Raw genomic sequence first — 8962 nt, forward strand, 5'->3', positions numbered from 1 at the left:
GGGAGGCTGAGGCAGGAGAATGGTGTAAACCCGGAAGGCGGAGCTTGCAGTGAGCTGAGATCCGGCCACTGCACTCCAGCCTGGGCGACAGAGCGAGACTCCGTCTCAAAAAAAAAAAAAACAGGCCGGGCGCGGTGGCTCAAGCCTGTAATCCCAGCACTTTGGGAGGCCGAGGCGGGTGGATCACGAGGTCAGGAGATCGAGACCATCCTGGCTAACGCGGTGAAACCCCGTCTCTACTAAAAATACAAAAACTAGCCGGGCGTGGTGGCGGGCGCCTGTAGTCCCAGCTACTCGGAGGCTGAGGCGGGAGAATGGCGTGAACCCGGGAGGCGGAGCTTGCAGTGAGCCGAGATCGCGCCACTGCACTCCAGCCTGGGCGACACAGCGAGACTCCGTCTCAAAAAAAAAAAAAAAAAAAAAAAAAAAAAAAAAAAAAAAAAAAACAATAGGGCCAGGTGCAGTGGCTCACACCTGCAATCCCAGCACTTTGGGAGGCTGAGGCAGGAGGATGGCTCACACCTACAATCCCAGCACTTTGGGAGGCTGAGGCAGGAGGACCACCTGAGGTCAGGAGTTGGAGATCAACCTGGCTAACACGGTGAAACCCCGTCTCTACTAAAAATACAAAAATTAGCTGGGCATGGTTATGTGTGCCTATAGTCCGAGCTACTTGGGAGGATGAGGCAGGAGAATGCTGTGAACCTGGGAGGCAGGGGTTACAGTGAGCCAAGATCACGCCACTGCACTCCAGCCTGGGCGATAGAGCGAGACTCTGTCTCAAAAATAAATAAACGGCCAGGCGCGGTGGCTCAAGCCTGTAATCCCAGCACTTTGGGAGGCCGAGACGGGCGGATCACAAGGTCAGCAGATCGAGACCATCCTGGCTAACCCGGTGAAACCCCGTCTCTACTAAAAAATACAAAACACTAGCCGGGCAAGGTGGCGGGCGCCTGTAGTCCCAGCTACTCGGGAGGCTGAGGCAGGAGAATGGCGTAAACCCGGGAGGCGGAGCTTGCAGTGAGCTGAGATCCGGCCACTGCATTCCAGCCTGGGCGACAGAGCGAGACTCCGTCTCAAAAAATAAAATAAATAAATAAATAAACACATGCATCCACACGGAGACACGAAGGACGTCCTCAGAGAGCATAATCCTTGGTCAGTGCACAACCAACCCAGGTATGCCAGATAACACTCAGGCTCAGGTGTGAGAAGTATCCCCAGGCAGCTGCCCAGAGCCAAACTAGGCCCAAACTGTGCATAGGTGGTGCTTCTTGAGAGCACGGGCACATACCTATACCTCCAATCTACTGATTCCCACCACACACACACACACACACACACACACACACACACACACACACACACTCTCCTGACACAAAATGACTTCTTACCTGCTCGTACATGGATAGATGCCTCACACACCAGCAGGCAGACACCTCCCGTGTACAGCACCTCCCCTGCACACTGACAGGTCACCCCCAACCACCCCATCACCTGCTAGTGTCAGTGTGCACACATGTGCATTCTGCCCACACAGCCTCACACAGACCCGCACACTGAGGCTCTGGCTGGATTGCTAGTCAATGCTGCCATGTGCTGCCCGTGCCCCTTGCAGACACAAGCATGGCATGCATGCTCCTGGTGTGCCCAGGGAGGATGGAGCTGGGCTGGGAGCTCCCTGGCTTCTGTCCAGCCCAGGCCAGCTTCTCCTGGAGGGCCCAGTCCAGCCCTTTCCCACCCCTGCCCCCCACCCCGCCATCAGGTCTGTGTGCACATACAGGGCTTGGTGGGCAGTGAGCTCCATCATCGCCCCTACCGAGACCCATCCTACCCCGCCCCGCAACAGGGGGCCCCAGAGCCAGGTGGATGCCTGGGGGAGGCGGGGGCAGGGGTGGCTGGAGGAGGTGGGTGGGGTGAGAACAAAGAGTCAAACCTCTCAGAGCTGGGGGAGGGATGGGCAGGGCTGCATTTTGTATCTAGTGAAGGCAGATGTCTGTGTGTCCCAGGGCTGTCATATCAAACGGCCACAAACCAGGGGCCTTAGACAACAGAAAGGCATTCTCTCAGTCTGGAAGCCAGAAGTCTGAGATCCAGGCCGGAAGGGCCATACTCCCTGTTGAGGATCTGGGGAGGTCCTTCCTCTTCCAGCTTCGTCTCCAGGCGTTCCTTGGCTATAGCTTCCTATGGCCTCCCTCTGTGTCTGTGTCTCTTTTTTTCTGTTTTTTTCTTTTTTCTTTTTTTTTTTTTGAGGCGGAGTCTCGCTCTGTCGCCCAGGCTGGAGTGCAGCGGCCGGATCTCAGCTCACTGCAAGCTCCGCCTCCCGGGTTTGCACTATTCTCCTGCCTCAGCCTCCCGAGTAGCTGGGACTACAGGCGCCCGCCACCTCGCCCGGCTAGTTTTTTGTATTTTTTAGTAGAGACGAGGTTTCACCAGGTTAGCCAGGATGGTCTCGATCTGCTGACCTCCTGATCCGCGCGTCTCGGCCTCGCAAAGTGCTGGGATTACAGGGTTGAGCCACCGCGCCCGGCCTGTTTCTTTTTTTAGAGACAGAGTCTCGCTCTGTCACCCAGGCTGGAGTGCAGTGGCACCATCTTGGCTCACTGCAAGCTCCGCCTCCTGGGTTCACACCATTCTCCCGCCTCAGCATCCTGAGTAGCTGGGACTACAGGCACCTGCCACCATGCCCGGCTAATTTTTTTGTATTTTTAGTAGAGACAGGGTTTCACCGTGTTAGCCAGGATGGTCTCGATCTCCTGACCTCGTGATCCACCCGCCTCGGCCTCCCAAAATGCTGGGATTACAGGCGTGAGCCACTGTGCCCGGCCTTTCTTTCTTTTTTTTTTTTTTTTTTGTGATGGAGTCTTGTTCTGTTGCCCAGGCTAGAGTGCAATGGCGCAATCTCAGCTCACCACGAACTCCGCCTCCCAGGTTCAAGCGATTCTCCTGTCTCAGCTTCCCAAGTAGCTGGGATTACAGGCATGTGCCGCCACACCCGGCTAATTTTGTATTTTTAGTAGAGACAGGGTTTCTCCATGTTGATCAGGCTGGTCTTGAACTCCTGATCTCAGGTGATCCACCTGTCTTGGCCTCCCAAAGTGCTGGGATTATAGGCGTGAGCCACCGCACCCAGCCTTCTCTCTTTTTTTGTTTTTTGTTTGTTTGTTTGAGACAGTCTTACTCTGTTGCCTAAACTGGAGTGCAGTGGTGTGATCTCAGCTCACTGCCAGCCTCCCGGGTTCCAGCGATTCTCCTGCCTCAGCCTCCCAAATAGCTGAGATTACAAGCGCACACCACCACGCCTGGCTAATTTTTTGGTATTTTTAGCAGAGATGGGGTTTCACTATGTTGGCCAGGCTGGTCTCAAACTCTTGACCTCAGGTGATCTGCCCACCTCAGCCTCCCAGAGTGCTGGGATTACAGGCTTGAGCCACTGTGCCCAGGCTGTTTTCCCTCTTCTAAGCACACTGATCATTGGATTTAGGACCCACCCAGGTAGTCCAGGATGATCTCGTTTCAAGATGCTTCCCTTAATGACATCTGCAAAGACGCTTTCTCCCAGTGAGGGCACATTTGGGGGGCCTGGGTATTAGGATGTGGATATATTCTCTTTTTCGGGGGGCACCATCCCACTCACTACAGATGGTGAAAAAAGGTGCCTGTGAAATTGGCAGGACTGCGGCAGAAGTGGGTTCATGTCAGCAGGGCATGACAGGAACACAGAGCTGCCCTGTCCTCTTGCCCCTTCTTGTCCCCTAGTCTGACTGCCCTGGGAGCTTCTGCCCTGCCATGAAGACACGGGCCTTCTCAGGGCTCCCACCCACTCTTGGGGGCTCCTTCATGACCCACACGATCGAGATCTTGCTGACCGCTGACCCCCAATAGAACAGAGTGGCTCCAGGCTCTTCTGGGCACCTTCCCCATCCACAGGCGGCTAGAGGTGCAAGGAGCCACTGGGTTCTATTGGGGGCCAGGGGTCAAGGAGTCAGAAAGACCTCGGTCATGTCTTGCTGATCATGTCTCAGTCACCCCAGACTCTGCACCTGAATTTATGTTCCCAGCCTTCAAGCCCCTGAGGACATGGGCTGGGTCAGAGCCTCCCTGGGGCCCCAGCACTTCTCCAACGGGGCTGGGTGTGGGGAAAAGAAAGAGAGATCAGCCTGTTACTGTGTCTATATAGAAAGAAGTAGACATAAGAGACTCCATTTTGTTCTGTATTTGAGATGCTGTTAATCTGTGACCCTACCCCCAACCTTGTCCTTGCAAGAGACATGTGCTGCGGTGACTCAAGGTTTAATGGATTTTGGGCTGTGCAGGATGTGTCTTTGTTAAACAAGTGCCTGAAGGCAGCTTGCTGGTTAAAAGTCATCACCATTCTCTTAATTTCAACTACCCAGGGACCCGTACACGGCCAAAGGTCGCAGGGACCTCTGCCTAGGAAAGCTAGGTGTTGTCCAAGGTTTCTCCCCATGTGATAGGCTGAAATAATGCTAAAAGGTTTATGGAGATGTTTGCATATGCATCTCAAGGCACAGCATTTTCCTTTAAACTTATTAATGTCACAGAGGTTTTTGTTCATATGTCTTACTGCCGATTTCCTCCCTACAATGATCCTATTGTCCTGCCACTCCCTTATCCTTAAGATGGTAAAAATAATTATCAATAAATACTAAGGGAACTCAGAGACCGGTGCCGGCGTGGGTCCTCTGTAAGCTGAGCCCCGGTCCCCTGGGCCCCTGCTTTTCTTTCTCTATACTTTGTCTCTGTGTCTTATTTCTTTTCTCCAGTCTCGTTCCACCTAAGGAGAAACACCCACAGGTGTGGAGGGGCAGGCCACCCCTTCAGCTGGGGTTGGGGAAGCGAGCAGGCTGCGGCCTAGGCCTGCACGGATGCCAACGCAGGGAGGTCATGGGGCCAGGGGAGGACAAAGAGCAGGGCGGTGAGTTTAGGGCCAGGGAGCCGAAGGGGGGCGGCCCGGGCCGAGGACCAGGGTGACAGTGCCAAGGGGGACCAGCGGCCAAATCTCCCTTGGCTGCCACTTTGGGGCCTCACCCCGGAGTCCGATACTTCCAGGTCTGAAGCTGGCCCTGCGCGTCCTAACGAAGGTCAAACTGTCAAGGCTCCTTCGATTTTACACCTTTTCAGGGCACAGACAGGCTACTCTCGCCTCGTCCCTGCAAAAGACCGGCACGGGGCTTCGAGGACCCCCGAGCCCCCTGCAGCACCCGCTCCAGGCTCCAGAGGCTTCCGCGGAGACACAGCGCGCAGGAGGGACCCAGAGTCCCCAAGGGCGCCCCGTGGGGGTCGCCAGGCAAACCAGGCAGAGCCAGAGCCCCCTCCTCGCCAGCCGGACGGTCCCGGGCATAGTATGCGGACCCCAGGTCGCCCGGGGGATGGCGCGTGCGTCCCGAGGACGCCGTGTTCGGGCTCGCGCAGGCCCCTCCCGGGTCACGGCCCGGGATACGTGAGCCGGGCACCCAGCGGGGTCGGGGGGGCGGCCCGCGGGACGCGGGTGCGGGGCACGGAGGCGGCCGGGTCATGCCACCGCGCCGCTGGGAGGGGGCAGCTCCCACCCGGCCCTGCCGCCCCACACACAACCGCGGGCGGAGGACCCGGCGCCAGGCTGTGCCCTAAGCCCAGCCCAGAAGCCCCGCGAGCCCGGGCCGTACCACCGCGAGGCGGGAGGAGGGCCACCTCGGGCCGTACCATCCGCCAGGCTGGGGGACGCGCCCTGGCCCCGCCGCGCCCTCGCAGCTGGCGCCCCGCAGGCCCCGCCCGGCAGGTGCCGCCCCTCCCCGGGCCGACGTGCAGAAAAGAACGCGCCAGCCTCGCCCGCGAAGGGCCGCGCGGCGGTGGGCGGGGCGTCGCGAATCCCCCTCGCGCCCACTGGCTGCGTTGCGGTAGGGCGGGCCCGGCTCGGCCGGCCATTGGCTATGGGACCATGTCATTTGCATACGGGGCTGGGCGTGGGGCGGCTGGGCCCGGGGCGGGCAGGGGGCGCGAGGGTGCCCGCGGCCGCAGCTGAAGTTGGACCGAGAGCCGGCGACGACCCCGCGCCGGGGTCGCAGGTGACGCGCGAGGGATCCCAGGTTAGCGGGTGGGGCGCCCCTCAGAGGCCGCCCTCCCGCAGGGGCTGCGGGGGATCGGGCTGGGCAGGGGCGGCGGGGCTCGGACGCCCAAGTTGGAGGGGACGGGGGTGGGGTCGATCCCTCCGCCCGCCCACCCGGCAGTCCCTCCAGGCGCAGGGCAGCCCCTGCCCACCGCACACTGCGCTGCCCCAGACCCACTGTGCGTGTGACAGCGGCTGATCTGTGCCTGGGCAGCGCGACCCTCCTGGCCCCGTGACCCGGGTCTGGCGGGCAGGCGACCGGCCACACGGGGACGCGAGGGCAGCTGGACACTGTGGGGAGGGGGTGCCCTGTGGACGGGGTGTGCCTGTGTGGCCACCAGGGACGGCGGGTGGGGGGAAGCGGAATCATTCGGGGGCTTTGCTGCCCTCCGCTTACTGGGGCTGAGGCTGGGCCAGATACCCTCTTGGAGGGAACTTTGTTTTCCTTGTGTGTCCAGGGTACCGGTGTGCGGAGTTCCTGTTGCCAAGCCGAAGGTGGCCCTGGGCAGGCACAGGTGTTGTGGTCATATCTTGAACCAACAGGACCATCCTCCTGAGGGCCACCCCTGGGGACTTCCTCCTGGAAGAGAGTGACGGATTTGGTGCTTCTGCGTGTTTCTGCCGCTTCAGTGGGGCCACTGCAGGAATCGGCGCATGGACCCTCCAGCGACCTGTCTGCTGAGCCTGCCTTCTGAAGTCCACTGTGAAAATCAGGACCAGGGCGAGTCCGAGCCTACAGGCCCTGTCCCCCCTCCCCAGGTCTGCAGGAGTTGAGGGCTGCACCCGCTCGCTGGAGAGGGAGAGGCAGATTTAGTGGATGCCTGGCATGGACTCAAACTGGTCTTTGGAAGCTCCCTGTCCTGACGGGGTTGCCTGTCACCACTGCGTACCGAGGCTTGGCAGGACCTGCACCTGGGAAAGGCTGTGTGTGGCCTTGGGGTCCACACCTGCAGAGCTGACTTACTGCCAGACGGTGACTTACTGTGGGCCACGCTCAGTGAACCGGGGTGTCCTCAGCTGGCCCTACAGAGCACTTCTGTGCTGGGGATGAGTAGGAACTCTGGGCGAGAAGGGCGCCAGCACTGCCCCTCGATACAGCCTGGCTCTGCCCTCTGCCCATACTTATACCAGGTGGGATCTCTGCCCTGCATCGCCTGGGGATTGGCTGGGCTTGGGTCCGCCCTGCTGTGGAACTGTATGATTTTAGGGAGCCCAGCCTTTCCTCACGTCAGCACAGTTCACAATATAGTTTTCAAAGTATAGTTTAAAACTCAAAAGTAAACTTTTCAGCAACTCAAAGGTTTGCTGAGTGATCTGAAGCATTCTGGCAACTTTTTGGGGCCATGGGATTTGGTTCACCTGAAACAGCCAGTGAGACGCCCGGCACGGTGGCTCACGCCCGTAATCCCAGTGCTTCAGGAGGCGGAGGCAGGTGATCGATCACTTGAGATCAGGAGTTCAAGACCAGCCTGGGCAACGTGGCGAAACCCCGTCTCTACTAAAAATACAACAATTAGCTGGGCATGGTGGTGGGCACCTGTAATCCCAGCTACTTGGAAGGCTGAGGCAAGAGAATCACTTGAACCTGGGAGGTGAAGATTGCAGCGAGACAAGATTGTGCCACTGCACTCCAGTCTGAGTGGCAAGAGAGACTCTGTCTCAAAAAATAAAAAATGAAACAGCCAGTGAGGAGGAAGGCTCCCTGCCTTCGCCACCCCAGAACACAGCGGCTGCTGGGACACCCTCTTGGTGGGGAAGAAGGCCGGTTAGCTTCATCAGAGCTAGCAGCAGCAGACCAGGGACGGGCACCTAGGCAGTGGCCTCAAAAGGAACAGGTGTTCCTCAAAAACACAAAGGAACAGCGCGTTGCGTGCTCTGCCAGCTCCATGCCTGCTTCCCACTGGGGGGCTGGGGCATGTGGGGCAGAGCTCATGACCCCCGGGAGGACATGGGGGTGGGCTCCGGATGGCACCTGGTATTGCCCCCTGCTGGCCTGTGTGACGGTGTGGAGGGCTGGTCACAGAGGTACAACCATCCCTCCAGAATGTCAGTGGGGGCTGTGGATGGAGGAATAGGCCTCTCAGACCCCAGGCCTGCTGCCCAGGCACAACTCACTTGGCCTATGCATTCCAGGCTCCACCCCTTGTGATCCTGGGCTTAGCTCCATCTGGGGCCACAGGTCAGGCAGGTCCAGGCCCCCAAGGACCTCCCAGGGACAGGCGACTGTGAGCTGGGCAGACAGGAGTGAGGTCAGGTGGCGGTTCCGGCTTGCTGACGCCAGCGTTTGGAGGCTTCCGCTGCTGCCTGGCCTCCCTGCATTCCCTGTTCTCTGCCTCAGGCAGGAAATAACCAAGCTGAGTTGCACCTGCACAGCAGTGAGCTCCTGGTGGTCCTGGCCTCTAGGAAGCCCTGTGGATGGCTTCCCTGCCCAAGTTCAGGACTTCCTTGTTCCCTTTGTCTGCTCCAGAGAAAGGGGGCAGCACCAGACCCAGATCCAGGGCCACCCAAGAGAAAGCTGAGTCCATCCCAAACTCGCCCACTCTCAGAGCACAAAGACCCCATGACCTAGGGCAAGCTTGTCCAACTGTCGGCCTATGGAGTGGCTTTGAATGCAGCCCAACGCAAATCTAAACATTCTTAAACATTGTGAGGTGTTTTTTTTTTTTTTTTTTTTTTGAGACCGAGTCTCTGTCACCCAGGCCGGAGTGCAGAGGTCCAGTTTGGGTTCACTGCAAGCTCTGCCTCCTGGGTTCACGCCACTCTCCTGCCTCAGCCTCCTGAGTAGCTGGGACTACAGGTACCTGCCACCACGTCCAGCTAATTTTTTGTATTTTTAGTAGAGACAGGGTTTCA

The 8962-nt window shown here is 58.6% G+C and overlaps 1 long non-coding RNA gene across 1 annotated transcript; it reads left to right on the forward strand.

Moving 5' to 3' along the window:
- Positions 1-5952: 5952 nt before the first annotated feature.
- Positions 5953-8756, forward strand: LOC112606626. Its single transcript, XR_003115665.1, has 2 exons — positions 5953-6068; positions 6568-8756. It is a non-coding gene; the product is annotated as an uncharacterized LOC112606626 (long non-coding RNA).
- The last annotated feature ends 206 nt before the right edge of the window (positions 8757-8962 follow it).

Source organism: Theropithecus gelada, chromosome 14, assembly GCF_003255815.1.
Source record: "Theropithecus gelada isolate Dixy chromosome 14, Tgel_1.0, whole genome shotgun sequence".
NCBI classification, from domain to species: domain Eukaryota; kingdom Metazoa; phylum Chordata; class Mammalia; order Primates; family Cercopithecidae; genus Theropithecus; species Theropithecus gelada.